Source organism: Protopterus annectens, chromosome 8.part0 (genome assembly GCF_019279795.1).
Source record: "Protopterus annectens isolate FY-2018-M chromosome 8.part0, PAN1.0, whole genome shotgun sequence".
In the NCBI taxonomy this organism is placed as follows: domain Eukaryota; kingdom Metazoa; phylum Chordata; order Ceratodontiformes; family Protopteridae; genus Protopterus; species Protopterus annectens.
In genome coordinates this window covers 1,157,697,485-1,157,720,562 of record NC_056741.1, presented here as the reverse complement: position 1 = coordinate 1,157,720,562, position 23,078 = coordinate 1,157,697,485, and the positions used below count along the sequence as shown (strand labels likewise).

General features: G+C 40.2%; 1 protein-coding gene across 1 annotated transcript in view; it reads right to left on the bottom strand.

Moving 5' to 3' along the window:
* Positions 1 to 23,078, bottom strand: part of LOC122808418 (cilia- and flagella-associated protein 70-like) — a 165,790-nt gene that overhangs the window by 90,895 nt on the left and 51,817 nt on the right. The gene's annotated exons all lie outside the window — the stretch shown is intronic.

The window sequence follows — 23,078 nt, the reverse complement described above, 5'->3', positions numbered from 1 at the left end:
AACAAAAAATATGTTCTTAATTTCTTCTAACCATTTCAGAAAACAGAGACTCTGTATCATAAACAAAGAACATTAAGAAGTAACATAATCAAGCTGAGACTTTTTTTGAAAGTAAAGTGAAACTGCTTTGACTACAAGTAGGGCTTGCCCTGCAATATTGCATGTTTTTGCAAAAAAATATCTCACTTTGGTCAACTGATAAAGTGGCAGTTCTGTGTCTGGCTCAGTGCCTATTGCAAAACAGAAGAAACAACAGACAGATAAACAAAATGTTGTACTAAGGTTTAGCACAATTACCGGTGTTCATCATCTGCGATATTTTTTTCAGAGAATTATTTCACAATATTTTTGTGTAATTCAGACAACATGTAATATAACAGACAATAGCTATAGGACACCAGATCAGAAAAAAAGAATCTGCAGAAATGTATTTCTTCTGATAATTACAAATGTGAATTCTTGTTAAACCTTAAAACTGCAACGCTAAGGATATTGAAATGTGGATTTAGGATACCAGAAACTGTTTAGCTGCTACTTCCTTTACTTAGGAACATAGGAACAGTAATAGGCAATAAATCATAGGAACCATGAGCTGCCTAGCCATATGCCTTTAAGGTGACAAACTTAAATGTCCTTGCCACCCTTGTCAAGCACTTAATACTGCTTACCTCACAAATTGAGCAGGGCCTTACATGATAATCCTGGTGTTAATTTGTATCTACTCATCTAGACATCAACATTGTCTTTAAAGGTAGCCAAAGTAGTGCTTAGTTTGATCTGTAGTGGCAACTTATTTCATAGATTGAGAATATGCTGTGCCAGGAAACTAGCCCTCCAGTGAAACTCATTTAGGACCCAAGTACGGTTGTTTGTAGAGGCACTGGTTTTATGAAGAAATAGGAGGTTAAATAAGACTGGGTCATTCATGGCTTAGAAAGCTAATCACATGTCAACCCAAGGCAGTTGGCAAGCTATTGAGTAAAGGCGGAGTTGTTCTAATACTTTAGGAAATGTTAACACCACGAGGGATTTAGGGGTGGTAAAAGATAATGAGTTTTCCTTTGAAGCTAATGTTGGAATTGTAATAAAGAAATGTTATGTGGCATTAAATGACACACTAAGAACTGTTGTAAGTAGCAGGGACAGGGAAGTATTATTTAAGGAATAACCGAAGAAGTGGTGTGGTATATTGAAGATTTACCCAAGGTTGGCATGGTTTAATCACGAGGGCGAAGGAACTGACTGCATAGCCAATCTGCAATCCATTAGAAAATGTAAGAATTTACATTAAGTTTATTTTTTTTAATAATTCCATTGTGGGAATAGTATCAAAAATTTCTGGCCAGGTAAAGATAAGCAGTGCACACAGAGTGACCACTTTCTACAGCCTCTGTAACCTTTTCAAAGAACCTTACTAGGTTTAGGAAGCAGGACCTGCCCTTCACAAAACCAAACAGAGTGGGATCTAGTTTATTTAAGTTGCCTATGTCCACATAAATGAGTTCTACTATGATACGTTCCATGACTTTGCATGTAAGGCTGGTGAAGCTGATGAGACTGTAATTACCTGAGTCTGTAAAAGGGCCATCTTTTGTAGGGGAGTTACAGTGTCTGTTGTCTAGACATCAAGTACAAACCCTGTAGACAGGCTGAAGCTGAACAGTTTAACTACACCTTCAGATAATGCATGCTTAGCACTGATGAGAGTGCAACCTGGTATGTTAACTGGACCAATGAAAGTATTAGTTTTAGCCTTAGGTGGGAATTCTAAGACTTGTTTCAAGGTGATTTAAGGAGAAACTATATTTTTGGGGATAGTAGAGACTAAAATCTGGTAGGTGGTATAAAGTCACTAAATTTGTCTGCTAATATATTGGCTATATCTGTGGGATCAGTGTGTGTCTATTATGGATGAGGTCAGTGTATTGTTGGATGATATTTCTTAATTTTCTGACATAGCTGGAAAAAGATTTGTAGCTTCCTTTAGTATTTGTGGCAACCTTAAATGTATTCACTTTACATTGAATAATGGTGCTCTTAAATTCCTTGCTGACATGTTTCAGTGTGGCCTTGAGGTAAATGGATGGAAATTTCATGCAGCTTTTCATTATTTTTCTTCTTTTATTAGAGAATTATTTGTAAGGAAGTTCTACTGGAGAGGTTTATTCCTCAACCTCTTATTATATTTAGGGCTGTTGGGTATTTCTATGCAGCTGTTTAGGTGTTGTAAAGGTTGGAGGTGAATGTGACAGCCTTCTCAGTCAGGTCTATTTGCAATAGATTTTTGGAACTTTGGCATATTTCTTCTACAAGATTAATCAGGTTAGCTCTGTAGAAGTTCTTATTGATTGTCTCATTTGTTGATGAGGGTAGTACAACTAGGCCTGATAGAGAAGATGACCAATTTGTGATCAGATTTACCAGGGATCAGGAGATGCAGGGTGGAATACAGGCAGGGGCTAGGTTGGTAAGAACAGGTGAAGGATATTAGAGCCTGTAGTGAATATTTTACAATTTGCTTCAGTGAATTTGTATTAACAAAGTCAAGGAAATACTGAGTATAACTATTTTAGAGGAGTATGTGAGGCAATCAATGCTTGGATAATTGAAGTCCTCCAGTGTGAATTTTTGGGTCTATATTGAAACATCAAACGCTGAAAACAGCGAACAATGTTTCATCGACACATTTTCAGTGAAAGCTGAAAATGTCGGAACCACAGAACAGCGATTTCTTTCCTAGGGAAATAAATCACTGTTCCACCCCCCCCCAAAAAAAAAAAACATTAAACACTTCCAAATACATACACACATACCCAAATCCTAATTATACCCTCCCCAAAAAAACAATGAACAACTAAATACACATATGCATGTAACCCAACCATACATCTAACGAAAAAAAAAAAACAGTAAACATTTTAAAACATATGCATTTACCTTAACCCGCACCCTAACTCTAAGGTCAGTAACTCTCGCACATTTATATAAACAGTTCCAATCACATACACACTTACCTTAACCCTAATTCTACCCCCCAAAACAAAAGTAAACAGCTGAAAACACATACACAAGTAACCCAGCCATACATCTAACGCAAAATAAAAAACAGTAAACACTTTCATACATATGCACTTACCTTAACCTGCACCCTAACCCTAAGGTCAGTAACTGTTGCACATTCATGCTCGGGAGTTATACCGGACAAGGGACCACACTACACTTTAGAACATGGCAAAGCAATGAAGCGGTCAAGCAACTTTTTTCCCAGGGAAAGAACTCACTGAACAGCCGCTTCACTGTTTTGCCTGTTCACTCTATATGTGTTGACGAAAACGCATTCGACAAAATGCGTTTTCGTCATTCTGATAGGAAGCCTGAATTTTTATGGTTTGATATTTGCTGCCTCAATGACGTTAAGGTAATTTCCATGATCTTTGGGGGACACTGATGGGGATCTGTAGCTAGCAATGAAGTAGCAAATGAATTTGTTAATGGTGATTTATATCCCCAGAAGCACCAAGTTAGGGTCAAGTGTAGTAGAATGTGAAGTATAATGGTGGTTCTGACAAACACTGATATTCACCCACAGTTACTCAAGGTTCTTAAGGCATGATAGGAGCTAAACCCTGGTGCAGATGGCGAGCTGTCATTACACTGAAACTGAGTCTCACTGACTACACAAATATGAGTGTATTTGAGTTGTAGTAGGGCCTCACGTTCTGTCATCTTTCAACACTGACTCCTTGCATTGAATAGTGCACCATAATTTTGCCTACATTTGAGAGTGAGTCTGTTATGTAGGAATATCCAGTAAAAGGACAAAAAAGACACTATGGTTACAGCAAAAGCTTTAGCCAGTATATGAAAACCCTGATGTGAGAGGTGTAACCATTCCTGGCAAAGCAGGAAGTCTTATCTGCCATCTCATTCCAGACTGACACATGCTGGACTCCCTTAGAAGAACACCAATTATGTAGCCAGCTGTTAAATACAACTTTCTTGGTATCTAGGAGTCCTTCTTGGTAAAGGCACAGTACTATTCACACCAATGTATTTCCTGACTCTAACACATGCATAGTAAGTTCCATCATGTCTCTCTGCATGTCCTTCTTGGTGGAGTACCTCAGGTCATTCACTCCCACATGGGCCACTAGGTTATAGTCATATCTCTCTGGCTTAAGGCTCCTTAGGGTTCTTGTAACATCACAGATCCTGACACATACAAGCAGATTATATTCACCTTGTTCTTATCAAGTCTAATGACTGTGGAGTCTGTATACTTAATATTTAGGGGCAACTTCCCCTGATGGAAAAGAAAAACATGCAAGAGGATTTAATGATGCTAGGGATGGCTCTTAAACATACTAACATTTCAGAGGTGGTGCCAGTCTATGAAGTAAATAAATCTAGGATGCTTTGCACCAAACATTTCTACATATGGTTATATATCTGGTGTAGATATCAGGGATTTGAATACACTGGTGAGACTGGACTCTGAGGATGCAGTTGTTAGGATACAGGATCTCTGCAAATCTTCTTGATGTAATATGATAACAGCAGACATAGTTCGGATTTTTTGGTATTGCCCTTACACAAAAAAACTCTGGGATAAATTACAACACAAGTTTATTTTATCAGACTACCTGGTGAATACCTGGAATTGGCAATTTGACTATATTCGATATATCACCTTCAAATATTAATCAGTTTCAAAATAGAATATTCATACTTTTATTTTCCCTTCTAAAATACTATATTTCACCAAAGTGGGACAAACTTATACATATTGGAGGAAATTTTCTAAAATGAAAATAAAATAATTAAATAAATAAACTGAATAAAATAAATTCTTATCAACAGATCTATTGCAGAACAGTACGTCCCAAAGCTATGGAAAATTGCACACATTATCCCTATACACAAGGGTGCTAACTCAACAGAGCTTTCTAATTACAGACCTATTGCCATTTTATCCACTCCATCTAAAATACATGAACTCTGTATTCATGCTCACCTCCTTCACTACCTAATTTCTAATAATCTCCTTGCCAGCTTTCAACATGATTTCAGACCCCACCACAGCAACATTACTGCACTCCTTAACTTTTCCAATACTATCTATTGACTCCGCAATGAGGACAAATTTGTCTCTGCAGTCTTTTTAGACTTGTCTAAGGCCTTTGATACAGTCTTACACCATATACTATTAAATGTTCTCTGTAACCTAACCCTACAGCCATCTGCTGTTCTGTGGTTCCAAAGTTACTTAAATGATCGACAACAAGCAGTAATATGACAACATAATCTATCCACCCTTCTCCCAGTCTCAGTTGGAGTACCACAGGGTTCAATTCCTGACCCACTTCTATTCAGTATTTTCACTAATGATCTAGACACTGCCAGCCCGCTAGCAACCTTAGCCTAGTATGCTGATGATGCTACCCTTATTTGCCATGCTCTAATACTTCCACAACTCCAACAAATCACACAAGAATCCGTCACTCAGATGGAATCTTGGCTATCAAAATCACGTCTTATACTCAATCCAAACAAAACCAAACTCATGCTCTTTCAACCCTCCAGAGCCTCCTCTACTACCACTTTCTTTATAACTGCTTGTAACAACACTATAATTACTCCTGGCATACAAACTAAACTGCTAGGTATCAGCCTTGACATTAACCTAAGATTTGACCTTCATGCCTCACTAGCTATTAAAAAAGTACACACAAGAATGGGTATATTGTACAGAAACAAAAAATATCTAACCAACACCTCCAGGATAGCTTTAGCCAGAACACATCTGTTATCAACTCTCCTATATGCTTCTCCAATCCTTAAAACTTAAAACTGGCCTAAAGAAACTTGAGCAATGTTACAATAAAATAGCTATATTTGCATATGATTTCTCCAAATCATGTGTACCAGTGTGAAGTATTGAAAAAATTGTCTTGGCTAGAACTCCCACAACTTCTTTTGTACAATCAGTTAATTCTGTTTCACAAGATATTGTATCAGGCTGACAAAACCCCTGCACTACAAAACATTCTTCAAACCTATTCAACCAGCCGTTCACTTCAATCAACTAATACTTGCTTACTACAGGTAACCAAATCCATAAACACTGCTGGAGACTCCTTATACTCTATGTTGCAAGGCACTGGAATTTACTTCCATTTCACATTAGAACTACCACTAATTGTATTGAGTTCAAACATCTGCTCAAAAACTTTCTTGCTGATTCTTGGCTTTGTACATGTACTCCTCCTGGCTAGTGCAGCTAAAATCCTTCTCAAGCATAAAATTCTCTGTAATATGGTCTATTACATTATCAACATACCATTTCTAGTACCTTAACTATTTTGCAGATTTTTGTTAGATTTTAATCCTTCTCTTTTTGTTCTTGTTATTAAAAAAAGAAGTTATGTCTTACCATAACATTCCATCTGTATTGTAGATCTTTGTTCATTCATTACAAATAGGACCTTGGTTCCGTCCTCGGAAACGATATGGCCGTTTCCAAGATCGCGCCAGTCAAAAACTCTCAGCTAAGACCTACCCAAAATGCCCCTCTCCTAGTTACTCCAGATCGAGTTTGCCCACTCCTAGATAATAGATGTAGTAATAGAAAAATAGTAGAAGGCATTGTCTGAGCTAATACCCTAACCAGGAGTTCCTAAAGTTCACCAGGAGTCCAGGCAGGGGGAAGGAGGGTGGGAAGTAATGAATGAACAAAGATCTACAACACAGATGGAACATTATGGTAAGACATAACTTCTTTATCTGATATTGTAAATCCTTATTTATTCATTACAAATATGACCAAGTCCCCAGCTACTTGGGTCCTGGGTGGCCCTAAGGAAGGATATTCCTGAGCACCATAGAACCAAAAGATGTTCATCCCCTGGAGGCCAAATGCAATTTGTAATGAGAGATAAAGGTATGAGGTCTTGCCCAAGTGGCTGCTGCACAGATATCATCCATAGAGGCTCTGGAATGAAATGCTACAGAAGTAGCCATAGATCTGGTAGAATAAGCCTTTATTCTGGAAATAATGATAGCTTATTCTGTTGGTAGATAAAGGTAATGACGTTTCTAAGCCAGGAGGATAAAGTCACTTTGGAAACCGGATTACCCAATCTGGGTCCTGCAAAGGCCACAAACAATTGATCTGTTTTCCTGAAAGATTTAGTCCTGTCCAAATAACAACAAAGCTGCCGATGCACATCAAGGGTCTGCAAAAGGTACTCCCCCTCTATAAAAATGCTGAGGGAAGAAAACCGGCAGGTCAATAGATTGGTTAATGGAAAAGCCAAAAATGACCTTGGGCAAGAAAGAAGGGTCAGTATGAAGGGACACCCTAGCCGTGTGGAAGATCAAGTAAGGTCTCTTGACACTCAAGGCCTGCAGCTCAGATACTCTTCTCGCTGAGGTAAGTGACACTAGGAGTAAGGTTTTCCATGACAAAAATTTTAAGTCACATGAATCAAAGGGCTCGAAAGGAGAACCTGTGAGACTGAAGTCCCAAAGTCAAGTCCCAGAGTTCTAAGGGAGGCTTGACCGGAAGTTTAACATGTAATACTCCTTTCAAAAAGGTCTTGCATAGGCGGTGTGACATAATTTAAGAATTATCAAGACCATTATGAAAATTGGCGATAGCTGCTAAATGTACAGTGATCGTCGAAGTTGAGGCTCCTGCATGTAAAAGAGTAGTCAGGTATTGTTGGATCTTTTGAATAGGCATACAGAAAGGGTCTAAGTTCTGATATTTGGCCCAAACAGAGAATGTAGTCCATTTACTAGAATAAACTTTCCTAGTGGAAGGTTTGTGTGAAACCAGAAGAATTTCACGAACAGGAGATAGGATATCAGACAGCCTGGCAATCACTGGAAGTGGAGGAACCACGCTGTGAGCTTGAGACTGTGCAAGTTCAGATGAATCAGTCCCTGAGGATGAGATAACAGGTCTTGGGAATGATCCAGGATCTACAGGCTGTGAATCAGATGAGGCCATAGAAACGGGAACCAGACTTGACGGGGCCAGTAGGGAGCAATGAGGATCACTTTGCTTCTCAACCTCTAAGCTTTCTGGAGAAAGTTTGGAATGAGGAGAAATGGGGAAAAGGCATGCAGAAGACCTGGTGGCCAATCATGCATTAGAGCATCCCTCGGTAGTTGCCCCTAAGGGGGATTAGGGCAAAGTAGCTTCTGAATTTGTAGTTTAGGGGGGAAGCAAACAGGTCGCAGCAAGGTTTGCCCCAGTGTTGGAAGATTCGATCCACTGTTACAGGGTTGAGGGACCACTCATGAGGCATCAGGATATTCCTGCTCAGATTGTCTGCAATAAGGTTGGAACTCCTGGGAATGTGCATTGCTATAAGGAAGCAGATGGAAGCTATCACCCAGTGCCAAATCCTCATGGCTTGCCAACACAGGGGGTAAGACCAGGTTCCACCTTGCTTGTTGATATACCAGATGACTGACATGTTGTCTGACTGAATTGCAATGGTCCCAGAGGGTAGGGATGCATGGAACGCTTGCAACGCTAAGAGAACTGCACTCAGTTCCAGGACATTTATGTGCCAATTGTCCTCCATGGGGGACCAGGTGTCTTGGACAGTCTTTCCCTGGAAATGCCCCCTCTACCCTAACATGGAAGTGTCCATGATCACCGTTGGCTGTAGGCTGGGGAAGACAGAAGGATTGACACCAAAGATTTGTTTGTGGCTTCATCCACCATAACATTTCTTCCTTGCAATGGTTTTTAAGGCATATCATGTAGTTGAGTGGGTGAGTTAGCAATGACCATTGTGCGGAAAGGAGCCACTGTAGGATTCTCATGTGCAGTCTCGCCAGTGGTACTAAAGTAATGGCAGCTGCCATGGAGCCCAAGAGATGCAGTACAAGACATGCTGGTACATAGGTCTGAGGAAGAAGGTCTTGGATTTGGTGTCTTATTTTCAAAAGCCTGTGAGGGAGGAGAGAAGCTTGACAGGATGTTGTGTCGAAGACCGCTCCAATAAATTCCAGTGTCTTCATTGGGGACATCTGAAATTTGTCCTTGTTGACTGTAATCCCCAAGTGGAGAGAGAGACCTTGAGTGTAAGACAGGCTGTGGACTAGGAGATTCCTTGTCGGAGCGGTAAAGAGCCAATCGTCTAGATAGGGAAACACCTGGAATACTTGTAGTCGAAGATGAACTACCGCAATGGCCATACATTTGGTAAACACTTGAGGGGGCTGTCGAGAGACCGAATGGCAGTGCCCTGAAATGGTAGTGATTGGCCCTCAGCCGGAAGCGGAGAAACCTCTGGGAGCGGTGGTTCATCTTTATGTGGTAGTACATGTCCTGGAGGTTATAGAACATATCCAGGTGTCCCTCCCTAGGAAGGGAAGAATGGACTGTACCATGACCATCTGGAATTTTTGAGGTTTGATAAATTGGTGTCTTTTTTGGCACTAAAAAGAACCTCGAGTAAAACCCAGATCCTGTCTGGTCTGGTGGGACTGGTTGGATGACTCTTTTTCTTAGCAGCTTTTCTATTTCTAATGCTGCTAATTCCTTCCGAATGGGTGGTACATTGGGGATTCATTTGACGGGTCTGAGAGTTAAATCGAATGGTATTTGGTAGCCTCTGGATATTATTCTCTGCACCCAAGCATTGGTAGTTATAAGATGCCAGGCTGGTAGATGCAGAGAAAAATGACCCTAGACTGCTTCCAGAGGAAAGCAATCAGGCCCCTGCTCAGGAGCAGGGTCTGCCGGAGAAAGAATTTCTAGTGCCCTGGTTACATGGACCCCCTCTATGCCGAAAGGGGTTTCTTCCATATGAGATGCCCCCTCTGCCCCGGGGGGATTGTTCACCACGAGTGTCATGAAAAGATCCTTGGGATTTCTTGAACAACATTTTTACTCCCTTCTGGTTCCTGGAGTAGGACCTCTGGGGGTTTGGAGAAGCGTATGCCCACAGCAGACAAGGTATTTCCATCTTTCTCACCACGTGGAAGTGTGTCTCGTACTTTGGGTCAAAAAATGCAGATTCGTCGACGGGTGCATTGACGAAGAAAGATTTAAAGAGGTCTGCAAAGTCACACAGCCGCATCCAAGCATTACGTCTCATGACAATGCCTGATGCGGTAGCTTGAGCTGCCCCCTTGGAGTGAGATATCAAACACATCGGGGAGTTTGAGATGGACTCAAGGGTAGCTAGCTGCGAGGCGACAGTATCACGCACTTCATCAGGCAGTACCCCCACCAAAGAGGAAGACATTTCAGAAATTAGGTCTTTTTGGAGGCGAGTAGAGTAAAGTGTGCCAGATAGTTCAGTGACCGAATGGTGAAGGTCACTGAAGCATAGGTCCACTTCCCTAGTCTGTTCATAGTCCGAGACTCTCTGTTTGGAGGATGAACAGTGGAACTATCTTCTGCCAGTTCCCTCTTGGTGGCCACCGCCATGACCATAGAATCAACTGTCAACTGCTTGGACCAGTGGAGCTGGTCTTCAGGTGTAGATAAAATTTTGTCTGGCCTCCGAGGGACAGGTTCTATGTTGTCCAGAGCCTTCAAGGCATGCTGCACAATGAGTTTAACAAGGTCATCTGCCAGTGGAGTCACCCAGGAAATAGATGGCCAGCACGGAAGGCCTGCAGGAATACCGATTCCTCAGAAGAAGGGTTAGAGGACTTCCAGTCTCCCCGCTGCTTGAGGATTTTGAGAATGTCTCCAAATGAGGCATCGTCTGGGGGAGACCGTGGGGACCCTTCCCCCTCATCACAATCAGTGTCTACGGTGATGGATTCCTCCGGGGAATCAAGGTGCTTCCTCTTGCACCGTTTCTTCCGGGTTGGCTCCCCAGTGGGATCTTCTGAGGAAGACTCCAGAGAAGGAGTTCCCTTCAAAGAGGGTTCTTGTGACTCTGTACCCAGGGTCCTGAAATAGAGGGTTGGGAGAGGTGCATGCCAGGGGGTTCTGATACTGATGTCATGGGTGCTGACTGCGAACCTTCGGAGTGAAAGACCCTCTCCACCACCTGGACAGCAGGCCCACCTGAGGAGGGATGGGAGCCCGGAACTGGGAGGGACAACCTCAGAACCGGGGTCACACCTCGCCCTGAGGAGCCCACCTCCAGGTAAGGAGCTCTGAGAGAAATGGAAGCCATCGGAGCCATGGAAATAGATGGCACCAGCGAGAAAATAGGCACCGGGCTAGGTACCAAGGTACAGATGGTCCAAGCACTGCTCCGAGAGAGCATCAGTTCCACTGGAGCTGATGCAGCAAGGGTGGACAGTGCCGACAGGGGAAACGCTGCTGTCAGAGCCGAGACAGTATGCACCGAAGTGGACATTGGTACTGAGATCTCCAGGATCTGGGCAGAGGCCAGAGGAGGATAAACAGGGGAAGATGTAGTAAAAGATTCCGAGCCAAGGGGGATGGAAGGTCTAGCTGGAATGGGCAATCCCCTAGCTGCCAGAAGCTGGTCCACAACCCACACTAGATCTAATTCAGAAAAACTCCTAGTGGATCTAAAGGAGGCTGAAGGAGAATCAGGTCTTTCTAGAAAGGGGCTAAACCTCTGCCCCAAAAAAGGGTCGTAAGTTGGAGAGTATCTTGTCCTTGGCAGGTATTTGAGTTCTGGAGCTGATGGAGCAGAAGAAACTGTCGGCACCATGACCGGAGATGGTGCTGAAGCAGGTACAGTCATTGGAGCCAATGTTGGATCCGAAGTCAGTGGTGCCGAGGTTGGAATCGAAATAGGGGTGAATATAATGAATGGCACTGAGGGAAAAGACAAAGAGCCTGGTGCTGAAGAGGTCTGCGCCGAGGGCACCGGCGAAGCATGGAGCCGACTTGGTTTCATAACTGACAGGGATGCAGGAACCGAGTGACTCAGTTTTTCCTTATGTTTTTTGGTCTTTGGAGGGGGTGAGACCTCCGACCCAAATAGAGCCTCCGAAAAATGTGTCCTGAGTAAACCTTTTAAGATAAGTTTATTTTTATGTTCTGCTAGTGTACGATTACTAAAACTAGCACAACTGTCACAGTCAGCTTTAATATGATCCAAGCCCAAACAGTAGACACAACGAGCATGTGTATCTGAGTTAGGCATCTTACATCCACACTTGTCACACTGTTTAAACCCCAACTTAGCTTTGTCTGACATAGTAAGGCAACAAGGCTATCCTATAGAAAAAACAAAATAAGGGAGAGAATACCAGAGATGGTATTTAAAAAATACCGCAAGTGGTAATGAAGGGCCTGTCAAAGGCAAGAGAGAGGGACAGTACCAATAATGGTAGAAATTAAATTACTAAAGTAAAGAGTAGGGAATAGAATTAGGATATAGGTGACAGTGAGAAAAGGCTAACGTGACTAAAAAAATAAACAATTTTGAAGAGAAACTGTCTTAAAAATAGCAATTTTCTAATTTGCTTTGAGAGAGATGATTAGCACGTCTGACTAGGAATGCAGCAAAACAAGATCTGGAGTAATTAGGAGAGGGGAATTATGGGTAGGTCTTAGCTGAGAGTTTTTCGCTGGCGCGAGCTTGGAAACGGCCGTAGCGGTTCCGAGGATGGAACTGAGGTCCTATTTGTAATGAAAAAACAAAGATTTACAACATCAGATTGTATATTATATTATATTATACTGTACATATGCAACAACTGTAAAATCTCTTACTGTTATGTATTTCTAATCTGGAGCTTTTCTCCCCGGGCCTCCACTGAAAATGGGTTCTTAGACCCATTTGGACATTACCGGTTAACACATGCTAACTAAATAAATAAAATAAATAAATAAAATGGCTTCTAAACAGATAAAAGAATGCTAAATGTTTGCTTATTTGATACAGATAAAGCTCATAAACTGTAATGCAGGGAAATTATTTCAAAAATGTTATAGTAATGCCCTTCAACAGATTGCTATTATTGTATCTGGATGTTATACGCTGCTCAGACAAGATGTTTACTGAAGTTAAACTTTTCGTAGTATTTTTTATCTCTCCGTTATTCCAATTTTTTAAATTTTAACTGCAAACTGTTCTTTTGTACAAAGTTTATACGGACAAATTATTTAAAATTATGCAAAAGATTTTCTATATATAAAATATTCCTTTTAATGAATATAGTTGTAGAATTTGTTTATTGTTATTTCTCTTAGTTGCAGGATTGTTTTTATTTTAATGCGTGGGTAAATGTCATATTTTAATACCTACACACTTATTATATGATCTATGTTAATCTTTAGTTTTATGCTATGTTTACATAAAATAAACAAGTATTTTGAAAAAAAGGAAACAGAATCAACATAAACAAGCATTTAAACTAGTTGGGGAGAGGTCATAAGCAATTAAAGGAATCTTAGTTCTCCCACAAATGTCTGCAATGCAGGACAGAAGATATTAATACAGAGAAAATTTTAAAGGAACAATAATAAGGTCATATCTTAATCAACTAAATAGGGAGGGCAAAATATATCAGCTCTACAAGAAACTGTACGGTTAAGAACTGCCATTGCCCATGGTGTTTGTATAGGAAACACTTCAAAGTTATATTCTCAAAAGAAGTGTTCTCACTGCATACTATGCAATTCAGAAAGTCACAGCTAGATACATGTTATGATTTACATGCCATTGGATGAGGAACATAACTGAGGTGTTGCTCACTAAACAGGAAAGTTATTGCATCAACAGAACTAATGATTATAACTCAGGGAAAAGGAATTATGGGTCTTCTTGAATATACCAGCAGGTATTTCAGGCTGGGTGACTATCAAAATTCAAAGTATTGTTAGATGTGAAACGTAGAATACTAGAACTACATGCTAAAAAAGTGTAATATATACCAAGTCTGAAACTGTGGCACCTGACACTATTTCCCCCTTCTCCAAGGTACAGCGAATTTGGAGTTAGTATATATAAATAGCAGTGATAAATGAGGAAGAGGGCAAAGCTACTTCCCTAAAAATCTTTAATGGTATAACTGCAAATTTTAAAATTCACTATTTATTATCTCTGTCTTATTATGTGAAGTTGCAGAACATGTGACAGGTAGACGTTCAGTCAATATGGCTGATTAAAGGTCCCATTCAAAAGAAAATCATGGAAGGAATAGTTCAGATATCAGAAAAATGTGAGTTATTGTTTATGGCGGCCTGATTCTGTCAGATGTTAGCAGGATCACCTGGGGTGCGTAATTAATACATCTGTAGGGTCATACTGTACCAATTTTAGGTGGGCCAACTTTTTATTGGTTCTCTCAGACCTCATTGCTACTGGCCAGGCCCCCAGTACCCAACTTCCATGTCTGAAATACCAGCTACTCTCCAACCTCCTGGACTTCCATTTTTTTTTTGCTGGGACTACTCACTTCCATTTCTCCATTTACCCACCACGCTCATTGTTTTTATGTCCTAGGGCAACTTCCCACTTTGAACCAAGCCTCCTTTAGAGAGCATATCAGCGAGCATCCTCCCACCAGGGATGGACACACCCATCCCTTCCTTGCTGCTCCATCAGTCTCTTGAGCTACTAATCGAGCTGGGTCAATTGGGCCATAATCAGGGCTTTGTCCCTCTATGCCACAGGAGTGGCTTAGTTGGGCTTACTTTGGCAGAAAGTGATAGCACCTCAGAAAAACACTAGGGTTCTCAAAGTAGGGACAGGAGAACTAGAAGGAACAAAAAAATTCTGAAAACCTGTCTGAAGTCCCTTGTTATGTTATACACTCACACGTGTGTATGTGTGTGTGTGTACATTAGGGGTCTCAAAGTAGGGACAGGAGAACTAGAAGGAACAAAAAAATTCTGAAAACCTGTCTGTGAAGTCCCTTGTTATGCTATACATATGTGTGTGTGTGTATATGTGTGTGTGTGTGTGTGTGTGTGTGTGTGTGTGTGTGTGTGTGTGTGTGTGTGTGTGTGTGTGTACTGTTTCACTTCAGAATCCTGAAATATCACAATACTGAATTTCAGCAAACTTCATAATCTCGAAGTCCAAAATCCTGAAAATTCAAAATCGTGCAAACTCAAAATCTTGAAAACCAAAAGACTGAAAACACACAGGATATATATATATTGACTATAGAGAACACAAACCAGATTACATTCCACATAATATAAGCAGGGGGGCAAGCCCCCCTGCATCCCTCCATGTGGGGGGCTGCACCCCTCACACCCCCTGCTACTTAAATATATCAAGTCCAAGACTGCACTTCACTACACTATCATGAGTTATGTTGTAGTATAGCAAGTTAAAAGGGAATGTTACTAAGGTTACAACAGGCAGTCATGAACACGTGATGGTATGTTTGCCATTTTTTTCTGAGAAGTGCAATCTTGGAGTTTATATATTTAATCAGCAGGGGGTGTAGGGGTGCAGCCCTCACATGGGGGTGCAGGGGGGCTTGCCCCCCTGCCCATACTTGGTGAAAAGTGCTATCCTTTGTCTTGTATGTGTTACTCTGTGTCCTTGTACTGGAATATTGTCATTCTTTGTGTCCTGTATATTTTCAGTATTTTGTGATTCAGGATTTTGGGTTCCGGATTATGAAGTTCAGGATTGTGATATTTCAGGATTCTGAAGTGAAACTAAAATATATATATATATATATATATATATATATATATATTTTTTTTTGTACATTAAAAGATTTAATTTTTATGCAGTGCTAAGGAGAAAAGCTGTAAACAATACAATAAATGAAAAATAAAAAAAGCAGTCCATGAGAACAGAGATGACATGATAATGACATGCATGTGTGTGTGTGCTATATATCTATGACGAGTGGTACAGTACAATAGGTTGTGTGACAGATTTTTTTTCAGTTGTTTTTATTGTGATCATTATTAAATTCCATTACGCAATACATATATGAATACATATGTACATAAATACTAATAATATATGTATACACAGATATGCGCGTGCACGCACACACAGACACACACATATACATATGTGTACTTGTATATAGGTTAAAGGCAATATCAGTATAAATAAAATCAATATTAGAGGTAATACTTTAAAGAAGTCACAGAAATGCATGGCATTCCATCACAAGAGTCACATCCAAAAATGCTGAAAATACTTAGAATACTAACAGTCTAAAAATATGGGTTTACTTGCAAATTCAGAAACAAATCCCAAGAACTGTCTATGATGGAGCAAAATATATTGTCATACTCTGACCTGATAATAACAAAGGAGTATTATCTTTTGGATTAGTTCTATGTGAAAACACAGTTATTAGTAAGCATAATTACCATCCTAACAAGTTTTGAAGGGGTGGTCATTGCAACAGCAAATTATAAGATTGGATTTTACTCTCCTTTACCTGTCTTCATTCCCATGAGAGCATTCACCAGATGTACCTCAATCCCTGTGAAGACTAGCACTGATCTCATGCCAACATACCTTCAAATGATGATAGTAAGTTTATAAGGATCCCACATAAAGTCAGCTTTCTCTTAGCCCCGTAAAGACCCTTATAGTGACTTATGATTATATTAGACTATACCTTAGTTAGAAAATAATGAAACTACAAAAAATGAATAGCTGTCCAAAAATATGATAAAAAGAAGAAAATTATGTATACCTTTTTCAAGTAGAAGGAAGAAGGTAGCTTTACTGTTACAGAGATCATTCTTTGAAGGTCTACTATTATGGTAAAACCATTGATATACAGCAATGCTATCTTATTTGGGGAGAGACGCAGTAACAATAAATCATAATATTCTGGGAGATTTACAAGTGATGCTATCATACAAGAGGTAGAAGTTACATATTACCCTGAAGCAGTAACAGTTTGTAAGGTCAGAAGGTCATTTGTCAAGCACAAACGCTGTTGATCACACCTAGTCATAGTATATCCTCCCCTAGTAATGGGCGAGTTGAACTTGTCCCACCAAAGGACTCTGGTTACAGCCTGTTTCTGAATTTTACTGCTGTGGCTTTCACTATTTTTTGTTTTTGACATCCTATGTACATATGCCTTGCCGCGGGGTAAAAATTATGTAATCCCTGAAGCATAATGTAAACATTCTATCCTCTTCCACTCCATCCATCTCCACCAACTCTAATGCTTTTCTCAAACCCTTCTGCTCAGCTTTAGAATGAAAAACAGCCATTTTGAAGCTCATTTGTAAATAACATCCTCCATACCTTTCTTATTTGAAACAGTCTTCATTTTACAGATTTGCCAGGTAACATGTATATATTGTTCAAAGCCTATAAAACATGTAGCTGCAAAATTTTCTCATTGCTCAAGTCACACATGATCTTATTTTGACTACCTTATGTTATATATGAATCTATTTTGTCTGATTTTGCTGTGGTTTTCTGAAATTAGTCTACTGTGATCAGTGCACTACCCACTAAACAAACTAATAAATAGCCATGTCGAAACCTGCTCTAGCCCTGGATTGCACTGTATAGTCAACTTATTTGTGTTTTGTGAATGTGTGGACAGTAGGTTATGTTGTAGTTTGTAAAATACCTTATGTAGACACATTCCTAAAATACAGTGCTGATGATCTGCTGTGCTAGTAGAAAAAAACATTCTCATTACCTACAAGAGGCATTTATTATAGCAAAAATACAATAGTGTGTTAGCTAATTAGAAAGAATATGTTTATTGTCTGACTTCATTCATTCATTCATTCATTCTCTGATGACCTGTATAATCCATTTCAGGGTCACAGAGGACCCAGAACCTATCCTGCAATAGCCTAAACTATTTAAGTGCTAATCCCTGCAACCACCCAACTTTTCAAAGCTTTAGGGCTCACATGTTCTAGCTATCAGGCGCTTAAAGAAGCTCCATATATGAACACAACTAGAGGGACAAAACCCTCAGAGCCTTCTTTACCCAAGAAGGGAGGCAATAGCCCCGAAAGGAAAAAAATGCTAAAAAAATGTAACTCAAGTGTAACTATCTACACAAAGATATATACATCCACACCCTAACAAAACAAAACAAAAAAAAAAAAAGAAAAAAATGGGGGGCACTAAGGAAAGGGGATGCTTACTGCAACAGTGGTCTATTAAACCAACTATTGTCATGGTAAGATAACTTACATAACTATACTGGTGCAGTAATCTAAATTTGGGTAGATTACCATAACTTAGAAACTAAGGGAGGAGAAAATAAATTAAGAATCCAGGAGCCCCTGAAGAATGATCCTAGCAAAGCTTGTTCTAAACTGGGAAAAGGAATTCAGTTTGTACTGCTTTGTAAACGTTTGCACAGAGGACCATGTTGCTACCTCCAGAATACTTGTAGAATCTACCCCTTTCCAGAAAGCTACCAAAGAAGCCAAAGTCCTGAGGAATGGACTCTAACCCTACTTAGAAGTAGCTTATTATGGTGAAAATAAAAACAAAATAGCATGTGGCAATCATCTAGAAATTGTATGATTTTACACTGGTTGCCCTTTCCTCTTATTCATCGGACACAAACAGTTGATCAGATTTTCTGGAGGACTGAGTTTTGTCTAGGTAGTATCTAAGCTGTTTGTGGACATATGTATGAGGAATTTTTTCTCCATTTTCTGGAATTAGAAATAAAGACAGAGATTAACAGATTGTCTCAAGGTATACTCAAACTTTTAGGCATAAAAAAATGAATTTGCACTCAAAGAAACATGACCTTGTGGAAAATAATGTAGGGTAGACTCACCATAAGAGCTTGTAACTCAGGTAACCTCCTAGAAGAAGTCAAAGAGAGGAGTAAAACAGTCTTCTATGTTAGGAATCTCATATCAGCCTGATGAGCCGGTTCAAATCGAAAAGCAGTTAAGCTTTGCAAGCACAAAGTTAAGATCCAGAGGAAGACCCACCTGATTTCTAAGTGGAAGAATATGCCAACCTCCTTTCAAAGTGTTTAACTTGGGCATAAGATAAAGGAGGGATCCAAGAGCAAACAAACAGCAATGGCCAGCAAATGAACCTTGATAGAGGAGTAAGAAAGTCCAGAAGACAGTAACTCACACAAATAATTAAGAACCAGAGTCAGCCAGGCTTGAAAATGGTCCAGGTTCTTGGAATGGTAACAACTAGAAAACCTTTTCCATTTATATATAAAATATTTCCTAGTAACTTGTTTTTTTCAGCTCCTTCAACATTACACATTCTCAGAAAAAAAGGTGCCTAAAAAGTATCAAAATTCTAATATCCAGGCAGTCAGCTGAAGAGTTTTCAGGTTGGCGTGTAGCAAATAACCCCTGTCATGAGTGAGTAAATCCAGTCTGTGGGGAACAAGGTGTAATTGCCCTTATGCAACTTCAAAAGAGGGGAAAACCACTTTTACCTGGGAAAAAATGGGATCACCACCACAATCTTTGGGGAGTCTTTCTGGATCTTTAGAAGAACTCTGGACATTAGTGTAAAGGGTGGAAAAGGATACAGGAAAGTAAATTTGTATAAGTACAATAACAGCAAATGTTCTAATATATCACTGTAGCCTAAGCTATTTGGGTCAAAGCTTGAAGGTGCCTTCCATGTGCCCTAATAATCAACAGCTCAAGAGGAGTGCCATAGAAAGACAGAACATGAATATCCTCAATAGCATTTTATTTTGCCTAGGAAGGCAAAATGCCCGAAAGAACAATACTATGAAACAATTCCAAAAGAAAATTATGCACAAAAGGGTGTATATGTCCACACCATGGCAACAGAAAAGGAAAAACTTAAAATAAGGCAGCTGGAGGGAGGGGTGGCTACTGTAATAGTCATCTTTTAGAATATCTATTGTTATGGTAAATTTGCTTACACAACTGTACTATGTCCAAAAGCTATTTAGGTAGATTACCATATCTTAGAAATTAAGGGAGGTGGTAAATAAATGAAGGCCCCTGGAGCACCTGGAGAATGATTCTAGCAAAACCTGTTCAGGACCTGGAAATGGAATCCAGTTTGTAGTGCTTTGTAAAGGTTTCTACAGATGACCAAGTGTTGCCTCTAGAATACTTTTATAGTCTACCCCTTTCTAGAAATCCAGTGAAGAAGCAAAAGCTCTTTTTGAGTGGGACATAACCATGCCTACAAGTGACTAGTTTCAGTGAGTATAGCAAAAAGCAATAGCACAAGACAACCACATGGAAATAGCCTATTTTGATACAGGTTGTCCTACCCTCCTAACTTCCTAGGAGACAAACAGCTGGCAAGCTTTCTTGAAGGTTTTTCTTTTTTTTGTTTGTCTAGTTAATACTGATACATGTGAAGATCCAGAGTGTGAAGAATCTTTTATCTCTTGCTCTTGGGTTCAGAAAACCAGTCAGGAAGATTAATAGTCTGGTTTACAGTAAACTCTGAGACTACTTCAGGCAGAAAAGAAGGATTATTTCTCAAAGAAATCCTGTCCTTGTGAAAAACAAGGTAGGATTGACTCACAAGTGCTTGTAACTCACCAATCCAGTGAAGTAGAGAGTTAAAACTCTGAATATGACCCAGGTAACATTGATTTGATTAGCTGTTCAGGCAGCTGATAAAGCAGCAGGGTGGGATGAGCTTTACCACTGTGGTAGAGAAGGCAGTGACTGGGAGTCTGCTGCGATGATCCCTGTTGGGGCATGGTAGGTATGATCTAAAGAGGAGGCAGGGGTAGACATGACTGAGCTGCTGCAGAGGTGGGGTGATACGTCATATTACAGAAGTGTTCAAGCATAGGGCATTGCATGTCCTTTCCCACATGTAACTGGAGACAGCAAGAGGGCAGGGGCATGGGTAGGTCATATAAACTCCCCTGGACTGAATGAATGGCAGCATGACCTCCCCCCATTACAACCGTATGATCCTTCCCCAGCAAAAATCAGTAATAGTCCAGAGGTGAATTAGTGTAGCTGGTGGACCAAATGATGGATATGGGGCACTGGAACAGCTGTCCAAATGGTGAAGGAGACCCAAAAAAATGAAGTACTTGTAACTCAGATATTTTCCTGGCAGAAGTCAGAGCAATCAGTAAAATAGTCTTCCGTGTTAACTTGTTAAGAACCTCACTGCAGCCTGATGAGCTAGTTCAAACTGAAAAACAGTAAGCTTTTCAAGCAGAAAGTTAAGATCTCAATGAGGAGCCACTTGTTTATTAAGTGGATTGATATGCTACACTCCTTTCAAAAACTGATTAACGTGACTATGGTTAGAAAAGGAGTTATCAAAGGGCAGACTAAGCAGAAATGGTCAACAAATGTGCCTTGATAGAGGAATAAGAAAGGCTAGAGGACAGTTACTCATATAAATAAGCAATAACCAGAGGCAGCTGAGCCTGAAGAGGTTCCTGGTTCTTGTGCTGGGTCCAACTAGAAAATCTTTTCCACTTGCACATATATGATTTTCTAGTAGCAGGATTTTTCACATCCTTTAGTACCTGCTGCATATCCTTAGGAAAAAGTGTCTAAAATGTATCAAAATTCCATCATCCTGGCAGATAGCTGAAGAGGTCTTAGATTGTGATGTATTAAACAATAACTGTCTTGTGTGAACAAATCAGTACTGTGGGAAAGCTTCTGGTAACTGCCCTTGGCCAGACTGAAAACAAGGCAGAACCACTGTCACCTGTGCCAAAAGGAAGTCACCACAACAATTCTGGAGATTCCTTCTGGATCTTTACAAGAACCCTGAATATCAGTGGAAAGTGGGGAAAAGCATACAGGAATATTCACATCCATGGAAACGAGAAGGCATCTACTTTCAGGCCTGTTTGCAAGGAGGCCTGAAGCAGAGAAGACGCAAACAAATCTACTTCAGATGTTCCCCCCACAGTTGGATCAATTCATGGAAGACCCCAGGATGACGTTTGCATTTGTGGGGGGGGGGGGTCTGTCCTGGTCCTGCTGAGCTTGTCTATAAATCAAGTTTTGCTCTGACAGCGTATAAGAAGGCTGAAGAGTCAAACTGTACTGAGATGTTATCGAAGAGGCTATCGTTACAAGTGCATGAACACAGTAAGATCTGGTACTCACTTTTTTATATACCACAACATTGTGATGTTGTCTATGTAAAGTTGCAGAGATCCTGGGAGCAGAGATGATGTAAGGATTTCAAAGCATTGGTCACTGCCAACATCTCTCTGACTTTTACGTGCTTCTGTCTGCCTAAAGGGTTCCACAGAGCTTGCATTTTTACCCCTTTGGAAACCACTCCCCATGTCAGATCTGATGCATCGGTATTGACAGACTGGAGAGGGTTGGAAGGGAGAATAGGAGACCTAGATTGCAAGAGATCTGGTTTACCCACCAGAGAATCTCCCTCTTTACAAATCCTGGAAGTGGGATCTGAAAATATAAAGGGTGCAGATGCGGAGTCCAGACTGATCTGAGTTACAATCAGATTTTCCTCATGTGGCAAAGAGAAGCATGAAAGTCAACAATGTGATGTACTCCAAAACCCTAAGAAATTTCCCTGCAGATATAGGGCTTTGGAGAAACTTGTGAAGAACCATTGAAACATCTCTACTTTGCCTGGAAGAAGAAACGCTCTTCCCTGAGCAGAATCTAACAGACATCTAGGAATACAATTCTGTGAGAAGGGATAAGAGAAGATTTCTGAAAGCTGATTTGAAAACCTAGACTGAGTAGAAGATTTTGCAAAGCTTCTAAAGATGGACAGTTGGAAAAAATCTACAAAGATAACACAATCATTCAAATATGGAAATGTTATAAGGCATCTATCTTTCAGGCCATTTTACAATGACTCCAGGGGCAGAATTTCTTTAGTTGTCTGTTCTGAGAGGAGACAAACAAATCTGCTTCAGGAACTCTCCATAGTAGGATCAATTCATGGAAGATCTCAAGATGAAATTTCCATTTGTGGAATTCCTTGAAGTCTGAAATAAGCAACAACTGGAGGCAGATGCATTGTGAATACCCTTGGTGCAATGGAAAGTCCAAATGGTAAGACAGAGAACTGATAATGTAATCCAGATACAGAATATCTTAAAAAGCCTGAACTGCTTGTCAATGTAAATGTAATGATAGGCATTCTTTAAATCTAGAAGAATGACAGGCTCCACAACTTAAAAGCTGAAATATTTATTATGCTGTGCAGTCCGTTCGACTCAGCACAGTCAAAACCACTCCAAAGGCT